Source organism: Castor canadensis, chromosome 10 (genome assembly GCF_047511655.1).
Source record: "Castor canadensis chromosome 10, mCasCan1.hap1v2, whole genome shotgun sequence".
NCBI lineage: Eukaryota > Metazoa > Chordata > Mammalia > Rodentia > Castoridae > Castor > Castor canadensis.
In genome coordinates, this window is record NC_133395.1 from 134,471,452 (window position 1) to 134,494,975 (window position 23,524).

Consider the following 23,524-nt stretch of genomic DNA (forward strand, 5'->3'; position numbering starts at 1 on the left):
ATTCAGAAGTGGGCCTTCACTTTTGGTGGTAATGATAAAATCATAAGAGTTCAGGTTACTATGAGTATCATTTGCTGACAATGTTGAATGCACCTTCCTGTTGGCCTCTCAGAGGCTCTATTCATGGTGGTGTATCTGGAGACAGACATTGATGTTTCACCTCTCTGTCTGGTCCTTTTAGAGTCATTTGAGCTATTATTCAGTTTAAAAGTTGTTATTTTTGCTCATGCCAGCGCAGACCACTAGTATAGCGACACTGGGTAATAAAACCAATTATACATTCTGAAGTGTTGCCTACTTTGATATCAGTGGGTGGAAGTTTATCTGAGTAGCTCTTTCAGTGTCTTTGCTGATATCACTCTCTTTCTTTTTCATTTCAATGCACTTAAAGTTTAGTAGGAGCCAGAAATCAAAAAAAGAAAATAAATAAGTAAAAATAAAAAGAGGTTTTTACCATATACTCATGGTAAACTACTAGAGAAGGGCTTTGAAAAGTTCAAACATGTTGTTTATTGCTTTTTCAGTTTTCTAGAGGTTGGGAGCCTACCATTTGACCTATTATAGTTCAAGTGTCGATACATCACACTTGCTTGCACTGGAAATTGGTTTCCATGTTGGAATACTATATGTCTTTCCAGGTCTTTTCTGAGTCTAGTTGACCTATTTTGTTATTCATAGTGTCAAGTCCAAAAAGGACCCCTGAGTATATTCATATTTTTACAACATGAAACAAATACAACTTCTGGATCCCTGTTACTTTGATTCAAGCATTCATTAAGATATTACTGAGCAACTTACAATGAAATAGCCCTGTATTGGAATCTTGAAAAATCTTATGTAAAGCAGACACAGCTATGCTCTCTTGGAGTTCTATTAGGTTAGCTCTCGTGCTACTGACAGCTTTTATAGCAGACTACTTGCAATTATTATAAAATCAAAGTTAGTAATGGTATTACTAATATGTTTGGGACACTTACTCCATGTCAGACTCTATAATAAGCTCTTAGTTTACTTAATCTCATTTCACTGCCTCATGACCCCTAGAAGGTATGCATTTACTGGTCATTTATATTCTAATCACTATTGATAATGTTATTGAATCATCAAAATTAAGAAACTCACTCAAGGTCACAAAGCCTGTAAATGGGAAAGCTAAGACTCAAACTCAAGCCGACCACAGTCTTTGTTAAAATACTTCAGCTGACATCTTTCAGCTGTCTTGTCAATGTGGCCAGTTCATGGTTGCAGATGGATTTTTGAAATTTTGATTTTCATTTTTCCTGTTTTTCTCAATGTAAACTATTAGACATTTTTACATTTTTAGTACATTACCTTCAATATCTGTGGCTTGGTTCATTGAGTACAGAACCCTCTATGATCGTGAACATTTTGGCATCTCTTTTTAGTAATGTTACTTATCTCCCTCATCTGTTCAGAACCTAAGTCTGTCCCCACTCCAATAACGTATCCTACATTAGATCAAGGGCAAACACAACAAGGGGATTGGACTATGAGCACATGATAAAAGCGAGAGCACACAAGGGAGGGGTGAGGATAGGTAAGACACCTAAAAAATTAGCTAGCATTTGTTGCCCTCAACGCAGAGAATCTAAAGCAGATACCTTAAAGCAACTGAGGCCAATAGGAAAAGGGGAACAGGTACTAGAGAAAAGGTTAGATCAAAAAGAATTAACCTAGAAGGTAACACCCACGCACAGGAAATCAATGTGAGTCAATGCCCTGTATAGCTATCCTTATCTCAACCAGCAAAAACCCTTGTTCCTTCCTATTATTGCTTATACTCTCTCTACAACAAAATTAGAGATAAGGGCAAAATAGTTTCTGCTGGGTATTGGGGAGGGGAGAGGGAGGGAGCAGAGTGGGTAGTAAGGGAGGGGGTGGGGGCAGGGGGGAGAAATGAACCAAGCCTTGTATGCACATATGAATAATAAAAGAAAAATGAAAAAAAAAATAATAACGTATCCTAGACTTCATGCCTTGGCTGCTTTCCTCTGACACCTAGCTCAACTGAGACTTCTAGTTTTAATTTCTCATTAAGATTCTGATATAAACAGTCTTTAAACTGCACAGTGAATCAGTTTCTCAGTATTTAGCTCCAGTAATGTGTGTATTTAACCCAATGTGTGTAAGTAGATATCAAGATATTAAGACGTTGGAAATCAAGGAAGCCATTAATCTCCTCAATTGTGTTTTTTAAAATTGGAATTCTCACCTAAGAATGTGTTCCTGTACCCTTTTTATTTACTTAGCTATTTGTAGAAAATCTGTGCATTGATTGTTTTGGGAGCCTTTTTGGGAACTGTTTTCCATGGCATTAATATCCTCTTACCATATGCCTCCTTCAGTGTAGGTAAAGTCAAACTTTAATTAATGTTTTTGTTTTCTTGCTATTTGTCTTGATTTCATTAATTTCCATAGAACTTGACACTCTCAATTTTGAACAGATTTCTTTAACTGCTCATTCTCTTCTTCTTGTGTATCATCCATATTTTTTCTATACTTCCTTAGTCTTACATTTCTTGGTGAGTTTGGCAACAAAAGTATTTATGCCTATTATGTTTGCTGTAATTAGTAAATCTCAAATATGCTTTTCCTGATTGTTTTCCCCAAATAAGGTAGAGGATCAAAATATATATGCAAGCTCAGTCTCCAAGAGATGTGTCTTATAAGTTCTGCTATTATTTAAGGGAATTGATTATAAGATGTGGTACAATGAGGATATCCTTCTCTTTTAACAAATGCTAGACTCTCTCTAGCAATCATTTATAACAAGACCACTACTAGTGCCAGTAGTCCAAAAATTCATTCACTAAAAAATTTACTTTATGTATTTCCTGAGTTACTTAAACCTGGAATCACAATAACCCAAGACCTTAAAAGGCAGGAAAACTAGCAATGAGCAAAACCTTCTTAAAGAGGTAAGACTGTGCTGTACAATAAGGAGTGGTCATGACTTTGAACAACTGGAGAAAATATGCTCCATTAAGATATCAGCCAGTGCCCGTTTCTAGCCCTGTGTACCTGATCCCCCACTGTTTTGATATTTTTTATGCACAATCTCACATTTCTTAACATTGCCATAATAGTAAAATAAATTCAAGTCATTTTTTAAACATAAAAGATCTGTACAAAGCAAGCCCAACAGATATGCAGGCTTAGTGCAGTTCCTAGTGAAGTGCTTTGTAACCATTATTTCAGACATTTGTTTTTCCTGTGCTGTTAGAAATGATGCTAAGTACTCTCAGACTTTAAAGCCATTGCACTAACTTTTCTTTTGGTCAAGAATGTTCTTGCTTTACCTGCCCCCACGATTCACCCTCTAACCTTTTTTAATTCTGTCCTCCAATGTCACCTAATTGGTAGGACATTTCCTGACTGCAACAGATAAATTAAAATAGCAATATTCTCTTTCACCAATGTTGCTTATCCCCCCGCCCCTATTGCTTAATTTTTCTTCAGAGTTCTTACCAATATCCAAATAATGATCTATTTTGCTAGATTGTTATTATACAAAATATCTTTCTCCATAAGACTGTAAGGCTTGCTAAGATAAGTATTTCTATCCCTTCAATTCTCTATTTTCCCCACATCAGGAAAAGGACTGTGCCATTTAATAAAGATGTATCAAATGAATGAATGTTTCATAACAACCAGCCATAAGAGACTCTACTATAGACATAGTGTATTCTGAAGTCACCTTTATGCTAACTCAGAAAACAAGCCACCCATAGGGCTAATTCATGTTATGTTTTAGTTCTGAAATACTCACCAAGGCTCAGGTATAGAAGGGTTGATCCCTAATGCAGTAGTCCTCAGTGGTGGGGCCTGTGAGAATTGATTGGATAATAAAGGTACTGACTACTTATGGATTCATAGCTTAATGGACTATAGGGAAGCAGTGGAAACTTGAAGATGTGGTCCCAGTTGGAGGAAGTGGGTCACTGGGTACATGCCCTTGAAGGGAGTATTTTGTCCTCCTATTTCTTTTTGCCTCTGGATGCCATGAAGGGAGCAACTTTGTTTCACCCTGCACATCTGCCATGATATGTCACAAGCCTAAAATCAACCAGGCCAAGTGAACATGAAATGAAACCTCTGAAAACATAAGTCAAAATAAATCTTTCCTCCTTTCAGCTGATTTTCTGAGGTATTTTAACATAGCCATGGAAAGCTGACAAACACATGGTGCAACTTTTTAAATTAGGTTTAAATATCTAAACTTTTAAAATCGGTAAGTATAACTGGAACTGTAGATTAGATACTCTTGGTGCAATTCCCCTTCACCCATTTCCGACTTCAGTTACAGCTGGGATAGAATTTTCCCCTTCTGTTTTTCTCTGCTTCAAGTCTTTCTGTGAATTTGCAAGCACAGGGACCTATGAGACATTGACCCTCTCCTTGGGGTCAGTCCTCAGCCAATGGGGCATGAAAATCAGTAGAGAGATGACTTGGCCTCCTGTCATTTGAAGTCAATTGTTAGGCACATTTTTTGTAGTTTCTCAGAGATCTCTAGCAGGACTGAGTCCCAAATGCCTAGTGCGGCCCCTTCTACATTTTTGTTCTTTCTTCTATCTTTCTTAGATTAACTTCCAGATAGACTGTGCTCCAATGTCCTTCTCTTGAGTTCTACTTTTGGGAGAATCTAAACTAAGAATATGCACACACCAGTTAATAGCAGGGAGACACCTAGTGTTGGCCATGTCAGTAATTAGGGAGGAACCTGACAGAGAATGTAGCTTTGACAGAGAATACCAAAGAGCCGACTGTGTCTGTTTATCCATAATTGTGTAGGTAACCCTGTATTTACATAAGTACACACATATGTGTCGCTATGTAGTTATGCCATAAATCTTAATTAGATCCTACAACCAGTTAGTTTTACTCTTTTCACTATTTTCTAGGTTGTTTTATTACTTCTGCAGTTCAAACTAGGGTTTGAACTCAAGGCCTATACCTTGAGTCATTCTACCAGCCCTTTTTAGTGGAGGGTTTTTTCAAGGTAGGGTCTCTCGAACTATTTGCCTGTGCTGGCTTTGAACTGTGATCCTCCTGATCTCTGCCTTCTGAGTAGCTAGGATTACAGATGTGAGGCACCAGCACCCAGCATTATTTACTAGTTTTATTATTAACCAGATGTTGGGTAAGTTGTTTTGCCTACCTAAGATTCAGTTTATGCCTCTGTGCGTGAGAGGGTGAAACAGATGGTCTCTAAAGTCCCTTTTAGCTCTGAAAATGTAAAACAATTCTATTTATCCACATGGCTTGAGAGGTAGATATGTGTGCTGATAAGGTTAGTGTGAAGTCTGGAATTTTATTTGACGAATATGAAATTTCACATAGGTCATATGCTTTACCATGTGTTACTGATTCTGTTCATATTGGCAGAATTTAAAAGAAAGAATGAAAGGGCTGGTCCATATGTTCATGTGCAGAACAAGGCAAGAAGACATTTAAAAACCCTCTGTGAATGAGTGCAAAAATGTCTCCTTACTGCACTCTCAGTTCATCTTGGTTTCAGGGAGGCTAAATTTATTCCATCTTGGTGGTGCAGTTTACCAACTTCAGCAATTATCTCTTTTTGAGAAAGTGCCTCCTCTCTAAATGCAAGCATTTTGTTGATTTGCTCACAAAAATTTTTACTGTTGTTACAGCTGCATCTGAGGGAAAGCAGTGGAGATAAGGTCCTGTATAATTCATGGCAGATATATTCTTAGATTGGTGAGTGTTCACAGAAAGTGGAGCAAGGAGGAGTCCTGGGTAGAATAGTCAATCACAGGAATGTAGCTTGAATGTATGATGGTAAGAACAGCAAACCAAAGGCAGTACCTGTGATCAGAGCTAATGGAAAGAGTGCTGTAGTCTTTCAGAGGTGTTTTAGGATCAGAAGCCTCTATCGTTAAGGCTGAAATATACTGTCTATGGTTTTTGCCTTATTCTAGGTTCTGAGAAGATAAATACTCAATAGGAGCTCCCAGTATTTGTTGATGTGATGATAGAATCAATAGCACACATTTTTTCACTTAATCAAAATCTTCCAGCAAAGCTCAGATCCAACAAACATTTTCAAACGTCCTCCTTTATTCAGAATGCCTATATAACACACCGGGATGAGAGAGCACAAAGGAGTTAGTTTAAGGCTTGACCTCACAGGACAGCCAGGTATAATATTTCAATGTCCAAGACTTTCATATTTTCCCCATTATAAACAGAAAAATGGGCAACATTCAAGTAACAACTCCTAGTTCTAGACAGATATTAAACTTAGCACTGCCTGTGTTCTTGCAAAAGTAACATATTTAATTAGGATCAAAAGAGAGTTGAGTAAATGCCAGTTTTCATTTAGTTACTGCAAAGCAAATTCCTGCAGTGACCTCTTATTTGATTGTTTTTCTTTCTAAGAAACCAGCTTGCAAATGCATTCCAATCATGCTGACTGAACCCAAAACATGTATCCTATTTCTTCTGTGCTTTCTTGTAACTATGGCCATGAAATGAGCCCGAGTATTAGGAAGATTTAGCCAAGGAGAGAGCTAATAACTAGTAATAAAATTCACTAAAAATAAAATATATTGTATGTTTAAAAAAACATAGAAGAGCACATAAAAGCCCCTAGTGTTACTGTGATATCAGTTCTGCTGAATTTCTTCTGTACCATGACCCTCAGTTCTATTTCACTCCTAAATTTCCCAGTGATTTTAACTAATCTTTCACCTCTATTAAGAACTGTAGATTAAAAAACAATGACTCTAGTAATAAAATTCAGGAAAACAATAGTGTAAGTATTCCCAGAAAATAATAAGTATAAGTTGGAAAACTTCTTTTCAATATTAACTTATATATTTAAATATTTATTTTCACAGTGAGAAAATATTTATCAGTAGTAAAAATGTTGAAGTAAATAGAGAACCTGGCAGTGATTCTGAATCCTCATAGGCATGGACATAGAGTAGCAAGGATACAAAGAAAAATTATTAGACACATTCAATTTAAAACTTCTCCTAAAGCAAAATCACTGATAGCTTCATTAGACACGCTCAGTCAAGCTAGTTGCCTTAACCATAAATAATAGATTCCTGATAGAAACTAAGACATACCTTATGTAGGATAAAATGATAAGACTTAGATGGGTAGGACAAAGTAGGGAAAGTAGAGAGAAGAGAAAAGTGAGAATCTAAACATTGTAGGTTCTTAGTATCAGTTTATTGATAATTCTTGATGAAATGTGACTTCAATGATGCGCACACAAAGCTTGAGGATGGTGGATACAGGACTAGCCCATGGCATCTAATCTTATGCCAAAAACACCAGCAGGGGACATAGCTGAAATGACAGGTAACAACATGGGCTCTACAATTAGATAGGTCTACAACATCTTTGCTGTGTGGTCCAGGTGCATTATCCCCAAGTCAGGAATTGCTTTGTTTTTGTTACTGTTTTTCATCTACAAAATGAGCAAAAGAACTCTACTTCCTTTAGTGTGTGTAAGGACTGAGGTCATGGTGGTGTTCTTTGTACTTAGTACAGTGTCTGACACTTAGCAAATACCAGTGTAAATATTTATTCATTGAATTACTTCACAAGTATTTGAAGACCTGCCAGTGCTCATTTAAATATATATAGCTTAGTGCTTTTTATGATGATTTTCTTACTTTTAAATTTTTACTTTTGAATTATCATTTCATCTTGATAATCCCATGTATGCATACAGTGTACCTTGAGCATGTTTATGCCTCCATTGTAGTCCCATTCTCTCTCTTCCTCCTCTCCCCTTTTCCAAATAGCATTTGTAGGATTTCATTATGCTATCCTCATATGTATATATGTAGTGTACTTCCATTGTGTTAGGTTTTAAAGTAAATGTATTTCCTATCTCAGTGATGATGATACCCTGCCTACCATATCAGATTCTTAGGTTATGGTCTTTCTTCAGTAGTTGAGGGTTGTACAGCAGAGTTTATAGCATATTTGTTGCCCTTTCCCCATCATTTTGCAGTGTGCCCTCCTCTATACAATGGGGATATGATACTGGTAAATACTTAATCTGGTTGTATGTGTGTGTGTGAGTGTGTGCGTGCATGTTTGAAGAGCACTCAGAATGGTATCTACCTTAGTACATGGACTACGTATCAGCTGTTGTTAAGAACACCATCCTAAGTAACAGCAACAGCAGTAGCATACTGAGTCAATGAACATTGTACATCTTCATGAAGGTGACAGAACATTTAAAATTGTCCTCCTGCTTAATGAACATTGATGCAAAAATCCTCAACAAAATAATGGCAAACCGAATTCAGCAACACATCAAAAAGATTATTCACCATGACCAAGTAGGCTTCATCCCAGGGATGCAGGAGTGGTTCAACATACGAAAATCAATAAACGTAATAAACCACATTAACAGAAGCAAAGACAAAAAACACTTGATCATCTCAATAGATGCAGAAAAAGCCTTTGATAAGATCCAACATCATTTCATGATAAAAGCTCTAAGAAAACTAGGACTAGAAGGAAAGTTCCTCAACATTATAAAAGCTATATATGACAAACCTACAGCCAGCATTATACTTAACGGAGAAAAATTAAAACCATTCCCTCTAAAATCAGGAACCAGACAAGGATGCCCACTATCTCCACTCCTATTCAACATAGTACTGGAATTCCTAGCCAGAGCAATTAGGCAAGAAGAAGGAATAAAAGGAATACAAATAGGTAAAGAAACTGTCAAAATATCCCTATTTGCAGATGACATGATCCTATACCTTAAAGACCCAAAAAACTCTACTCAGAAGCTTCTAGACATCATCAATAGCTATAGCAAGGTAGCAGGATATAAAATCAACATAGAAAAATCATTAGCATTTCTATACACTAACAATGAGCAAACTGAAAAAGAATGTATGAAAACAATTCCATTTACAATAGCCTCAAACAAAATCAAATACCTAGGTGTAAACCTAACAAAAGATGTGAAAGACCTCTACAAGGAAAACTATACACTTCTGAAGAAAGAGATTGAGGAAGACTATAGAAAGTGGAGAGATCTCCCATGCTCATGGATTGGTAGAATCAACATAGTAAAAATGTCGATACTCCCCAAAGTAATCTACATGTTTAATGCAATTCCCATCAAAATTCCAATGACATTCATTAAAGAGATTGAAAAATCTACTGTGAAATTTATATGGAAACACAAGAGGCCACGAATAGCCAAGGCAATACTCAGTCAAAAGAACAATGCAGGAGGTATCACAATACCTGACTTCAAACTATATTACAAAGCAATAACAATAAAAACAGCATGGTACTGGCACAAAAACAGACATGAAGACCAGTGGAACAGAATAGAGGATCCAGATATGAAGCCACACAACTATAAGCAACTTATCTTTGACAAAGGCACTAAAAATATACGATGGAGAAAAAGCAGCCTCTTCAACAAAAACTGCTGGGAAAACTGGTTAGCAGTCTGCAAAAAACTGAAACTAGATCCATGTATATCACCCTATACCAAGATTAACTCAAAATGGATCAAGGATCTTAATATCAGAACCCAAACTCTTAAGTTGATACAAGAAAGAGTAGGAACTACTCTGGAGTTAGTAGGTATAGGTAAGAACTTTCTCAATGAAACCCCAGCAGCACAGCAACTAAGAGATAGCATAGATAAATGGGACCTCATAAAACTAAAAAGCTTCTGTTCATCAAAAGAAATGGTCTCTAACCTGAAGAGAACACCCACAGAGTGGGAGAAAATATTTGCCAACTATACATCAGACAAAGGACTGATAACCAGAATATACAGGGAACTTAAAAAACTAAATTCTCCCAAAACTAATGAACCAATAAAGAAATGGGCACATGAACTAAACAGAACTTTCTCAAAAGAAGAAATTCAAATGGCCAGAAAACACATGAAAAAATGCTCACCATCTCTAGCAATAAAGGAAATGCAAATTAAAACCACACTAAGATTCCACCTCACCCCTGTTAGAATAGCCATCATCAGCAACACCACCACCAACAGGTGTTGGCGAGGATGCGGGGAAAAAGGAACCCTCTTACACTGTTGGTGGGAATGTAGACTAGTACAACCACTCTGGAAAAAAATTTGGAGGATACTTAAAAAGCTGGACATCGATCTACCATTTGATCCAGCAATACCACTCTTGGGGATATACCCAAAAGACTGTTACTCCAGAGGCACCTGCACATCCATGTTTATTGTGGCACTATTCACAATAGCCAAGCTGTGGAAACAGCCAAGATGCCCCAGCACTGACGAATGGATTAAGAAAATGTGGTATCTATACACAATGGAATTTTATGCAGCCATGAAGAAGAACGAAATGTTATCATTCGCTGGTAAATGGATGGAATTGGAGAACATCATTCTGAGTGAGGTTAGCCTGGCCCAAAAGACCAAAAATCGTATGTTCTCCCTCATATGTGGACATTAGATCAAGGGCAAACACAACAAGGGGATTGGACTATGAGCACATGATAAAAGCGAGAGCACACAAGGGAGGGGTGAGGATAGGTAAGACACCTAAAAAACTAGCTAGCATTTGTTGCCCTCAATGCAGAGAAACTAAAGCAGATACCTTAAAGCAACTGAGGCCAATAGGAAAAGGGGACCAGGTACTAGAGAAAAGGTTAGATCAAAAAGAATTAACCTAAAAGGTAACACCCACGCACAGGAAATCAATGTGAGTCAATGCCCTGTATAGCTATCCTTATCTCAACTAGCAAAAACTCTTGTTCCTCCCTATTATTGCTTATACTCTCTCTACAACAAAATTAGAGATAAGGGCAAAATAGTTTCTGCTGTGTACTGAGGGGTGGGGATAGGGAGGGGTGGAGTGGGTGGTAAGGGAGAGGGTGGGGGCAGGGGGGAGAAATAAACCAAGCCTTGTATGCACATATGAATAATAAAAGAAAAATGAAAAAAAAATAAAAATAAAAAATAAAAGCTAGGAGCTGGACCTTAAAAAAAAAAAAAATTGTCCTCCTGGGAGCAAGGCACAAAGCACAGGTGCTACTTGGAGATGTCCATCTGGGGCCTGGCACTTGGGAAGAGCTGGGGAGGTTTCTGTGATGAGCTTCCCAGAGAAGTTTCAAGAAGTAGGAGTTCCATCAAAATGATTAACATTTCAAAATGATGAAAGGTTTAAAATGTATTTTATGTTAAAAAAAACAAAACATAAAGGAGCATATAAAAGCCCCTACTGTTACTGTGACATCAGGTCTGCTATATTGAATTCCTCTGTATCATGACCCTCAGTTCTATTTCACTCCTAAATTTCACATCTATTAATAACTGTATTAGATGAGGATATGGCTCTACCCTAACCTCATATTGCCCTGAATTTTTTTAGTAATTGTTAGTCTATAAACTCTTTGCTAAGCAGACTGCTTAAGAAGGCTATTAGATGTTAGAGACAACTTCAATCCTAACAGTAACAGTAAAAGTTTATTGGGCATTTCTGTGCCAGATCCAGATGGGATGGTGAGTGCTCCATCCCATTTAACCTCACAACAACCCTCTGAGAGAGTCATTATCCTCATTTCATAGATGAGGGGTTACATGACCTATCTAAGAAAACAGAGCTGGAACAAATCCAAAGAAGCATTTGAACTGGCATGCTATGTCTATTGAAATACAGTACCTGTCCTCATGGAGCCTACCATTTTACAAAATACTATGACATTTAGTTCTTAAATGTAGTCGTGGACCAGTAGCACTAAAATCACCTGGTAATTTACATTAATTAGAAATTCTCAGACCGCAGCCTAGTCCTACAGAATGAAAATCTCTTTGTTTTTGCTGTTTATTTGGTTTGGGGGATATTTGTTTACTTGTTTGTTTGAGACAGGGCCTCATAAAACACCCAGGCTGGACTCAAAGTTGCTATGTAGCCGAGGCTGACCTCAAACTTGCAACACAAGTGCTTGGGATTACAGGAATTGTGCCACCATGACTGGGCCAAATGAGAATCTCTGCAGTAAGATCCTTGGTGTTTAATAAGACCTCCAGGAGATTGTGATGCTCAGAAGTTGAGAACCATACTTTGTCCTCCTGTGAAGTAGAAATTGTCATTATCCCAATTTACATATAAGAATCTGAGGGGTAAGTAGCCCACTCAAGTTTATGTGATGTGCATCCATGGCAAAAGTGGAACGTAGGCTTTATGGATCATAACCTGTGCTTTTCTTTTGCCCAGGGTATATATTTAACTTTTTATTTGAGTAAGTCTGGCTTTCAGAGCACCTTATTAAATAGGTAATGATATAAAATTCTTTTACTGTTGAAGATTATCCTGAGTGTTCATAGAATGAAATCTTTCAAAGCAGCCTTGTTCACTATCTAGAATCACCAACTGGTGTGATATTGGCCAGGATCCTCTATCAATTTTATGATGAAATAAATGCTGAAAAGATGCTATTCTTTAATTTTAAATGGAAACAGAAATATGTTGCAGAATATTCAGATAATAGAAAACAAAAGAAAATTATCCCCTGAGTCTGCAAGTAGAATAAAATTACCTATCATTTTAGTAAACAATAATATACATGTTATTAGGTATGCATTCTGTGCTTAGAAAGGTAAAAGAAATAAGTTTTCATATTTTGCAAATACCCTAGTGGATTCCCAGATTGCTCTGTGTTTTCTCAGAGTAATCAAGAATACTTTCCCTTAAGGAAGATCACATTTTTTATTTTGGAAACAATTGACTCTGAGGGAGAGGGCTTACTTCTTCAGATCTGAATTAAGACTTGTTTTCAATTCTAAAACAGTTTGTAAAATGTCACAGAAGAAGACCCTTCTAGAGGTTTTTAAATTGCACAGAAACGAGGCTGGTTACATTCATGAATACCTGAATGTAACCAGCACAAACTATGTCACCAAAATCTCACCATCATATGTCTGCCATCACAGATTACCACCAACGACATGGCCTAAAACCACAGAAATGTATTGTCTGGTAGTTCTTGAAGCTAGAAGTCTGAAATCAAGATGTCCACAAAGCCCATGCTTCCCGGACTCTGGATAGAATGCTGCCTTGCCCTTTCCTGGCTTATGGCTATGGCAGCGATCCATGATCTTCTGTGTCTTTTTGTCTTTGTATCCATATACATATATATATACACACATATACATATATATACATATATACACATATACATGTATACATATATACATATATATACATATATACATATATGTATACATATATACATATATATACATATATACAAATATACAAATATATATACACATATATACATATATACACATATATACATATATATACATATATACATATACATACATATATACATATAAACTACCTGTACACACACACACACACACACAAAATGTATGTAAACATTTTACCCAGTCTATTAGATAATCTGTTAGCATTTGAGTTAAGATTATCTTAGAAATGGAGGCAAATACTGTGTCACCCATCTACTAGTTTATCATTAACTATAAAGATTTTTTACCTAATTTTTCACATTTTTTAGTATCAAAACATGACTTCAAGTCCTAGGCAACCTTTTCAGTACCCATGATGGTAATAGTAGTCATTTCTGTCCTCTTCCTTCTTTACTAGTTACCTAAAAAAAAAACATACATTTATATTAGACTCAGAGCAGCCTTACTATGGTAAATATTGTCACCTCTGTATTAGAGATGGAGCAACTAAATGAGATTAAGTGGCTGGAGGTAATTTGCAAGTATAGCTTCACAGTACCAGATATCTTTTATGTACTTTGTCCTTGTCAAGAGTAATGTCACTTTACTGTTCCTTTTCCAGCAACCCTGTAGGTTTCATCAATTCAACCTCTCTGTCCCCTTCTAAGCACCTATTCACCTTTGCCCTTATCTACTTCCTCCCTAGTTAGTGATTTCCTACCTTATAATAGAGAAAAACAGATTAAACTATCCCTAAATTGCTTTGTTTCTTGTATGTAACAACAGTCTGTTATTTCTGCCTTCTCTCCAAGGAGACATTCCTCCCCCAATTCTGAACATTTTATTTCCCTTTGAATTGTTACCTTGTTTTTCTCTCCACCCCCTGCAGTAATATTCATTATCTCTCCCTCTGACCTACTCTGTTATGTTCTTTCTCCCTCCTTCCTTCCCTCCTTTGCTTTCTGGGTCTAATTATATCTTAGCTTAGAATACAGATTTAAAGCTAATGAAATTGTCTTTAAACACACCTTCAAACTCCAACTGTTCACCTCCCTCTGAGTTGAAATGAATAAAGTTTTAATACATTTGTTTAAAATTCACTAGACTAATATGTTCATATATGGTATATACACTCTTTTCTGTGCTTCTTTAAGGGAGAGGGTGAAGTAAGACTCTAACCAAGTCTTGCACATAGAAAAAATATCAATACCCATACCCACCATGGGAATTATGATAATTCAAAGAACGAAGCAAAACCAAACTACATTTCCATCTTCTCTGACCAAAAGAGTAAATAATAAAAATGCATTAATGTTTCTCAGGGTCAACCATTTTTACTAGAACCTGATGGATAAGTCTCTGTAGAATTTTGTTCAGATGTTATGAAATACTGATAAGACAGGAATCTATGACTTCCACTTGAGTGTTCTTTGAGAAATAGAAATTATCAAGAGAAACAAAATTCCCTCATTTTTTTTTCTCCTCAACAGCATTCTTGGACACCTTTTTAAGAATGTTCTCCCCATTACTGTGATATTTACATACAAACTTAGATTTTAATATATCTATATAACTAGATATAGCCAAGTTTGAAACTGATGCTCTAGATTACTTATACTTATTTCCCTTATGGTTCCAGCTCCTTGCTCTATTGTTACATTTAAGATGAGAGAAAGGAAAAGAGTTTATCAATTACATTTTGTAATTGTGAATTTTTTTATTATATAAGCAATATCAAATTCACAAAATGTATCAAAAAGTCAATAAATACAAGTTTTGTTCAGTGATGGAGAGTATCACTATTTAAGAAGAGGAAAGGGATCAGTAAGGGTAATGGGGAGTGATCGAAATATATTATATACATTTATGAAAATGTCATGATGAAACCCATTATTTTTTACAATTAATATTTACTAATAGAAACAAAAAAATAAATCACTGAAAACATTTTCTATGGTTATGTATTAGTGCAAAGAAAACTTTGAATGAACTTCAATAATATGATTTGACATAAAACAAGAATTTATAATTTTCAAACATCAAATTTATAAGTATAAAATTTATCATAGCTTTAACAGCTATCTTGAGCTATCATTTACCCACCCTAATTTTATCTATTCAATAGATACTATTAAATGTTTGTTGGCATATTTACAAAGCTGTGCAGTCATTACCACAATCTAATTTTAGATTTTTATCCTCCCCAATGAAACCCATTGTACATTAGCAGCCATTCCCCATTTTCCCAACCCCCTCAGTCCTAAGTAACTACTCATCTACTTTCTGTATCTGAAGACTTTCCTATTCTGAGCAGTTCATATCTATGAAATTATATGATATGTGATCTTTTGTGAATGGCTTCTTTTACTTTCCATAATGCTTTTATGGACCATCCATGTCAAAACATGTATCAACATTTCATTTCCTTTTTTTTTTTTTTTTTTTTTTTGGCTGAATAATGTTTCATTGATGGGAAGAAAAAAGAAATTACTATTCAACTTTGGTCTTTGCCATTTTCTTTCTTATTATAAGAGAGGCTACACCCATATTTGCTACCTTCCAGCTTTATTACTCAAAGCAAATCAGTCTACCATGAAGGGATTGAGTTTCTATACAAGTAAAATAATAGAATTGTGTCCATGTGAGCCTTCTAAGCCACTGTTTTCCAAAATTTGATCACCATCTATTTTCATCCATTATGTGATCCCCCTCTATTATTAATCAGTTCAATTTTTTATTGATGCCATCACTTTTAACCTAGAGGTACTTTATCATAGCAATATCAATAGCTTTATATTATTTAAAAGTCCAAAAAAGAAATACTATGTAAGCAAATATATTATAGCCTATCTTGTCCTCAGAACACTCTGACTCTGAACCCTGGTATTTTCTCCACAAAAATAAGACTGTAAAATATTAGTGAGATTTTAAAGACGTGTGAGATTTTCTTTTTTATTTATTCACAAGAACTCAAAAATAATTAATTAAAGAAGTGGCTTATTCTGAAGTAAGTCAGTATCATTTAATACTTGTCACCCTATTATCTAAAAATTATCTCACAGGCCAGTGTTATGTCTCCCTCATTTTGGAAAAAGCTAACATAAAAAGGAGATAACTGTCATTCTTAAATATGGATGTTGTAATGCCCCAACATATCAGATATACCCTGGCAATAATGATTCATCTGAATCATATTTTTATACATGGTCACTTTTTATTCCTTCATTATTTGTTATATTTGCAAATATTGTTGATTTTTTTTTACTTCCGGTGTTATATACCAGCAGGAAACAGTGAAAGACTTACTAGAACTTGCTGTAGCCACAAGATGTTAGAGTCTCTAGAACTTCAGTGGGGAATGTTAGGTGGCAGTTAGCCATGAGGATGGATGAGGCAGGATAGATGAGAAGACAGGAAAATTATTATTTTAACATACATTTTTAAAGGGCCAGACTTAGAGATTGAAACTAGAAAGTAAAAACTAAAAAGCAGGAGCTTATGGGCACCACCTCCCATCTCATTTTGGATGCGAAGTTATAAAAACAAGGAGACTTAAAAGGCTATCTGTATTGCCTTCCTCTTTGAGATGTTAACAAGTTGCAAGGCAAAATGACTGAAGGGCAAGTCTAGCAAAAGGAAGTCCTAGAGCAACCCTCTTGTCCCTGTGATTTTGGTAGACCTGGATGACTCCTCCTGGTTAACCACCCAGATCCATTATCTTAATGAACACATGTATTCTGCTCAAAAAGTATAAGACTAAAGATGAGGACTGCCATTTTGATTCTTTAATCTCATTTCCTGCATGGGGAGCAGGAACTGTTTCTTCCCCTTTTTCCCATTTGTCTCCACTTTCATCCTGTTATACTAGATTTCTTTCCTAATAAACTTTATTATCATTTTCACTATAAAAATTAAATGAAATTTGTTATAAAGCATTTTGGGGCAAGAAATATAAAAATATTATTGTCTTTATGATTTCAATATAATGGTTTTTAAAAGTTTTCTCAACAGTAAGACTATAGACCAAATTATTACCTACCTCTCTTTACCTCTCCTCATCCAGAATATCATGTGAATTACTTAAAGAGGCAAGATACAAGTCTGAATTGGAGTCCTGGAAAAAAACAGCCTGGTGTATAATGGTGTTATGACTAGTTCCCCTTTAAGCACATTGTGTTTTGACAGAGAGCTGAGCACTTGTGGCAGTAGTAGTGAGAAATTTAACAGGGAAACCATTCTTAAGGTCTTAGGGAGCCCAGTTGGCTCTTAAACACATGACTTGTGAGTTCCTTGGTTTCAGCATATTATTTTTAATGTTCTCTTAGAGTGTCTTTTTGTTCATTGATCTACTGAAGCAGAGTCTTGTTTCAGGTTTTAGCTATGCACTGTTATTATCATAAAAACATCTATTGTTCAAATATGGAATATCTGTGTTATGGAAGCATTAGAGGAATACAAGATGATTCTCAGCCTTTTTTCCCTTCATAAAACAGTAATAATTTTCTTAAATCTCACACACAGTTCTCAAATCAGGAATTTGGGAGCAGCCTAGATAATGGTTCTGACTCAAGATCCCCTCATAAAGTTTCAGTCAGGCATCACATGGGACTACAGTGACTAAAGGCTTGACAGAGGCAGAAGCATCCACTTTCAAGTTGGCTCCATCACATATATGGAGACTGTCCAAGATGACTGTAGTGGGAAGCATCTGCTCCTAACCACACAGGGTTCCAATATGGCTGCTTGAGTGTCTTCATGTCATGTCCCATGTCTTTCCCTCCCAGAACAAATAATCCAGAGGGAAAGCAGGAGAAAACCACGTTGCCTTATTGCAGGTGTCACAATGTCCATTTCCACAATATTCTACTTATGATAAATGAGTGACCATATTCTACTCATCCCCAAGGGAAGTATTTAAGTTCCATCTTTTAGAAGGGAGAAGGTCAAAGATTATTAAGACATAATTTTAAATTAGCACAATCTACTTTTCTTTCTTTTGTTTGCTTCCATATAAGGACAAATCATCACACTTTTTACTTAGATGATAAGGAAAAACTCTAACTGGTCTCCTCCTCATCCTCAGTCTTTTTCCACCCTTCTCCATTTCTAATCCAGTTCGCATGTTACCAAAGGGATCATTTAAAGACATAAATCTATCATATCACTTTTCTCCTTGACTTGAAGTGGCTTATTATCACATAGGGAATAAAACTTAGAGGTATTTTCATGGCCTATGATACCTTCCATTCTTTTTCCAATCTTATCTCATCCAACTATGTTCCTAGCTCACTAGAAAATCCAGCTTTTGATTATTAAAATCTGCCTTTTTCCTGACTCAGGGCCTTCTTACCTGTACCCACCCAGTCTTCATTGATCTCTCCTCTCACCCTTAGTTTTGTGTCACTGGCTTTGACTGTTGAGTTTGTGTTTAAATGCTTCTCAATAAGAGAACCACTTTCTGATAAAACTAAGTTGGCACCCTACCATTGTCTTCTTTTTAAAAAAGTTAATTGAGGTATAATCATCATACAATAAATGTAAAAATTAAAGTGTATGCTTTATGTAGATGCCCATAAATTCTGCTCACAAATTTGTATACAACTGTGAGCTCATGGCCACAATCAAAATAATGAATATGTCACAAGATTTCTCATGACCCCTCCAAAAGAGCGTCTCGCACACACATGCGACTATCCTAGCTTCTAGTAACCATAGCATGGAAACTCTAGTTAATGACGATACATTGCACTCTTGAAAAATCCAAGTGTTCTCAACACAAAATAGCTTTGTGAGGAAATGAATATATTAATCTTCTAGATTAAAATTTCAGTATATATATATAGTTGAAAATATCATGTTATAATAAATACATATAACTTTATATATCAATTTAAAAAATAAAATTAAACATACCCCCTAGACCATCACCATACTGCTTAAAATTTATGAATGCTAACTGCTCTTACCTCATTGTACAGTCGGTCATTTGTGGATCTTCCCATCTAGTCTCAAGCTGCAAGTAAAGAGAGAACGTGTGAGGTCTCCCTTTGAGAGTTCATTGCCACATCTCCACAATCATATTTCATGGCACTGTCCAGATGACCAGTAACTGTTCTGAATAAATGAACAATTAGTTGAATTATCAGCTGACAAGGACTCTTAAGGAGATACAAATCAAGTGCTCTGCTACTTTCCACACAGCTAGGAGTGTCAGGGAAATTGTGTGAGGTGGTACTGTGGCAGCTGACCTTTAAAAAACAAGTAGCCATGTAACAGTTTAAAAAAAAAAAAGAGCCTTCTGAGACTGAGCAAAGAGAATGAGGTAAACACTTCTAAGACACAAACACAGAATAATAAGATCCCAACTTGGCTATCATGTAAAAGAAGTGACGAAGAGTGAGTGTTGGATGCCAGGTGTCTATCCGATCTTTCTTTTGTAGACTGAGAATCAGTCACTGAAGGTTTTGCACCTGGACTTGACTTTTTGCTGTGCTGGCTTTGTGTCAGGATGATTAATATGACATGGATAGACAAGGAAATGTGAATGTCTTAGAGACCTTTGTTTTACCTATCACTGAAGGACTTACATCATTTCTTATAAAGAAAAAGTTTGACTGGGCACGGTGGCTCATTCCTGTGTCCCAGTTACTCAACATGTGGAGATTTCACAGATCACAGTTCTAGGCCAGCCTGGGAAAATAGTTAACAAGAACCCATCTCAACAAACAGGCTAGGGATCATAAAATACATGCTTGAAATCTCAGCTACATGGGAAGCACATGGTAAAAAGTATAAGACTCTATCTGAAAACTGAGGAAAAGGGTAAGGGTTGTGTTTCAAGTAGTAAAGCCCTGAGTTCAAGGATCCACAGCCCTTAGTTTAAACCCCAGTGCTGCCTAAGGAAAGAAAGAAAGTTAGGAAAATATAAATATAATTCAAAATACGTATTTTAAGTTTGCTAAAACTAAAGGGAATATTGGTGTAACCATTCTCCGGTATGGTCTGTGCATGACTTTGTAGCAAAGAAGCTTTAAAGGTTTTCAGAGTCTTAGAAATTCTCACACAGATGTTAGGAAATACATTTCATATGCAACAAAATGGGTACTTTGTTTGCACTTATTCTCGTATTTATTATATTTTAATAAAGGGTTATAATGCACTAACTGTGCATTGAGGAAATGGTCGGCATGCGAGTCTCGTGAGAATTTCAGTGAGTTTCTCTCCTTTCCGGGTCCTGCTTGACTATATCATGTAAAGTACCTACCCAGCGTTCTTTGAACTCACATCCTGTATTTATCTGCACATTTTTAACACACACAGATAAAAAGGTAACAGATGTTTGGTCTATCCATTTTTCTAAATATCTATTTTATGCACCGAGCACAATATAATTTCCCTACTCTGTTGATTCCATTTTTATATTTTAGTGGTTGTTCGCTGACAGATAGCAAGAAGAATAATACTAATTAGTATATGACATAGCAGGGAAATGTCACATGAATTCAAGTATCCAGCCACAATAACTATTATTTATTTATTTTGCACCCAATATATGACAAGACCTCTACTTAAGGAGTAAACCTCCATTAATCTTCCCAACCAGGTAGATAGGTGCTTTGAGATCTCTCCTGTGTAACAAATAAAAATGCAAGAGTCATAGTCCAGCCTTAAACATGTTGAAAATACTTTAGGGAAGAGAGTATCTGGGTGGATGGATTTGTTTCTTCTGCTTCTGGATTGAATGATTGCAAGAGTTTTGCCAATGGTTAAAAGTGTCTGATAAAGAATTAATCATAGGAAGAGAAAGAGAAGACTATGTCACTATTATCATCACCACCTCATGAGCTCATGTACTTTATTTCCTGTGATGTTCCAGGCTGTTCCAAACAGTTAGATTTGTACTTATATGAAGTATTATACTTCTGTAAATATTGTACCCTCATAAGACTTGCATTGCTTTTTACAAAAGGTAGGTGTTTGCAGACAGGCTCTGCATTTGTGTATTTCAAAAATATATATCACCTTGAGGACCTTGACTTATTTCAGAGTGGCATGACAGTTGGGCTGCCAGTTGACATGTATTTAAGGTAAATTTCACAAGCAGAAGACTATTTTGGGAACATAATGATCATTCTGCTTACAATATTTTTGGCCCTTAGTCTGTCACTTTATTGGAGAACTGTGTTTTCTTAAAATAATGCTGAGCAGGGTTCCTGAGAAATGTTTCTTTTGACAATTATAAACATTACTAATAAAGATCCTTTGAGGCCAGGTCTGCACATTAAGTACATACCTATCCATTGATACCAGGAAACATCAACTCCTTTGATTTTGTAAATAGATTCTCCAGGAGAGGATTGTTGCCCCTGTGGAATGTGGTTGACCGGGATGTAAGAAGATGAATCTGAGAGAATTCTTTCTTATTATGTCAGAAGTGTGTGTATATCTGTGGAATTGTGCATGTTTATCTGTTTACATTTAGAATATTTTTTCTTACTCGTTTTCAACAAATGTGATAAGTTTTGCTGATTTCGCCCCTAGCCCAAATCTACTAGTAGAAGTAATTACATATTTACCATAATTGGAAAAGTCATAGCCTTTTTATAGAAGTGGTATTTATCTCATTAGCCACAGTTTCTTTCACCTTGAATATGAGACCAGCCTTTAGCCAGGTGAAATACAGCAATCCAAATATGGTAAGAGTTGTTCATTAATGAGAAGAGTGCATCCCTTGATAGTAGCAATATACTCTGAACTTATTAACATTTTATTGGCACATTTTTATTAACTCCTTCAAAATATTGGTCAGTATTACACAATTTACTAAGTATATCCAATGCATTCTTTTTGTTATAGTAAATGCCAATACATTTTGGGTTTTTTGTCATTTTATTTTTTGGAGGCACTGGCATTTGAACTCAGGGCCTTGCACTTGGTAGGCAGGTGCTCTACCACTTTCCATGTTCTCATTCCTATTTGTTTTTGTTAGCTTTTTTAATAGGACCTCATATTTGTGCTTGGGCTTGTCTGGACTGTGATGCTCCTATTTACACTCCCTTCATAGCCAAGGTGACGGGTATGCACCACCACACCAGCATTTATTGGTTGAGATGGCTTATAGCTAACTGTTTGCCCAGACTGTCCTCAAATTGTGATTCTCCCAATTTCTGCCCCCAAAGTACCTAGGATTTTAGGCATAAGCCACCATACCTAGCCTGATTTTTGTCATTTTAAAGATGATACTATCCATGTTTGCCATACTAGTTAAGTCCCATCTAAGTCTGTATGTCTCATGCATTGTAGAAGAAATTCCGCCATACCCCACATTGTGGGCTATAGAGAATGGGCTTTATTGGGAAACCTGCATAGGACAAGATTTAACAAAGTGCAGAACAGTGAGAGGTCCCATAATCGTCTGTATCCCACCCAAGGTCTACCCTTCATTGGGCCTGCAACGTGGGTCTGTGAACCTGTCAAAGGTCCCTCTCCCACAACACGTACTATGTTAGTACATGATGTACAAAATGTCACAGGAAGCTTACTTGTAGAAATTCTGGAATAGCAGCTCCCAGCACCTGGAGACCTCAGGCCCTATGGGATATTATAGAAAGTCCCATGCATTGGCGGGGAGGAGCCTGGTTGCATGATGACTGAGCATGAGTAAAGCCCCTTCCACTGCATAAAGATAAGGAAGACCCTAATTCTTGTCATGTTGTCCATGTCACACAGAGCGAGTCCCAGGATTATTTTCAGACCGTCCTGCTTATTTAAACTATAACAGTAGGTTGACATGATCCCAAAGCAGACAGATAAAACATTTTCTCAAAGCTGGTCACCTGTTAGACAGTGTCATCATTTAGTGGAAGAGTCATTGTAATCGCCATGAGAGTGATTTATCATCATCTGTCATGTGTGGGTGGCATTGCAGTAATACTAGGTAAAACAAATGAAGCTGCCATGGTTTTCCCTTTCTAGGAGTTTATAAGATGACATCATTCTCAAAAATCTAAACTTTGTGAATAAAAAATAGCTCTGTGGTATGTGCCTTTACAATGAAAAGCTGAAAATAAACACATGTGCTCCTATTCATGTTAAACTTATTGGTACTGTTTTTAAGGATCCTGTGATTTGACTGTAGATAAGATTACATGTTAAAAATAGACCTTAAAACAATTGATGTTCGTATTCTTTGGAGAGAAGCAGGCGAGAGGAGCATGTTGAATTAAAGCTAATTCCTACAAACATCAATTTACACATAAATTAATTTATTAAACCAATTATAGTTGATGCATTGAGTATATTTAT

General features: G+C 36.2%; 1 protein-coding gene across 10 annotated transcripts in view; it reads left to right on the forward strand.

Moving 5' to 3' along the window:
- Cntn4 (contactin 4) overlaps positions 1-23,524 on the forward strand; it is a 905,834-nt gene that overhangs the window by 442,585 nt on the left and 439,725 nt on the right. The gene's annotated exons all lie outside the window — the stretch shown is intronic.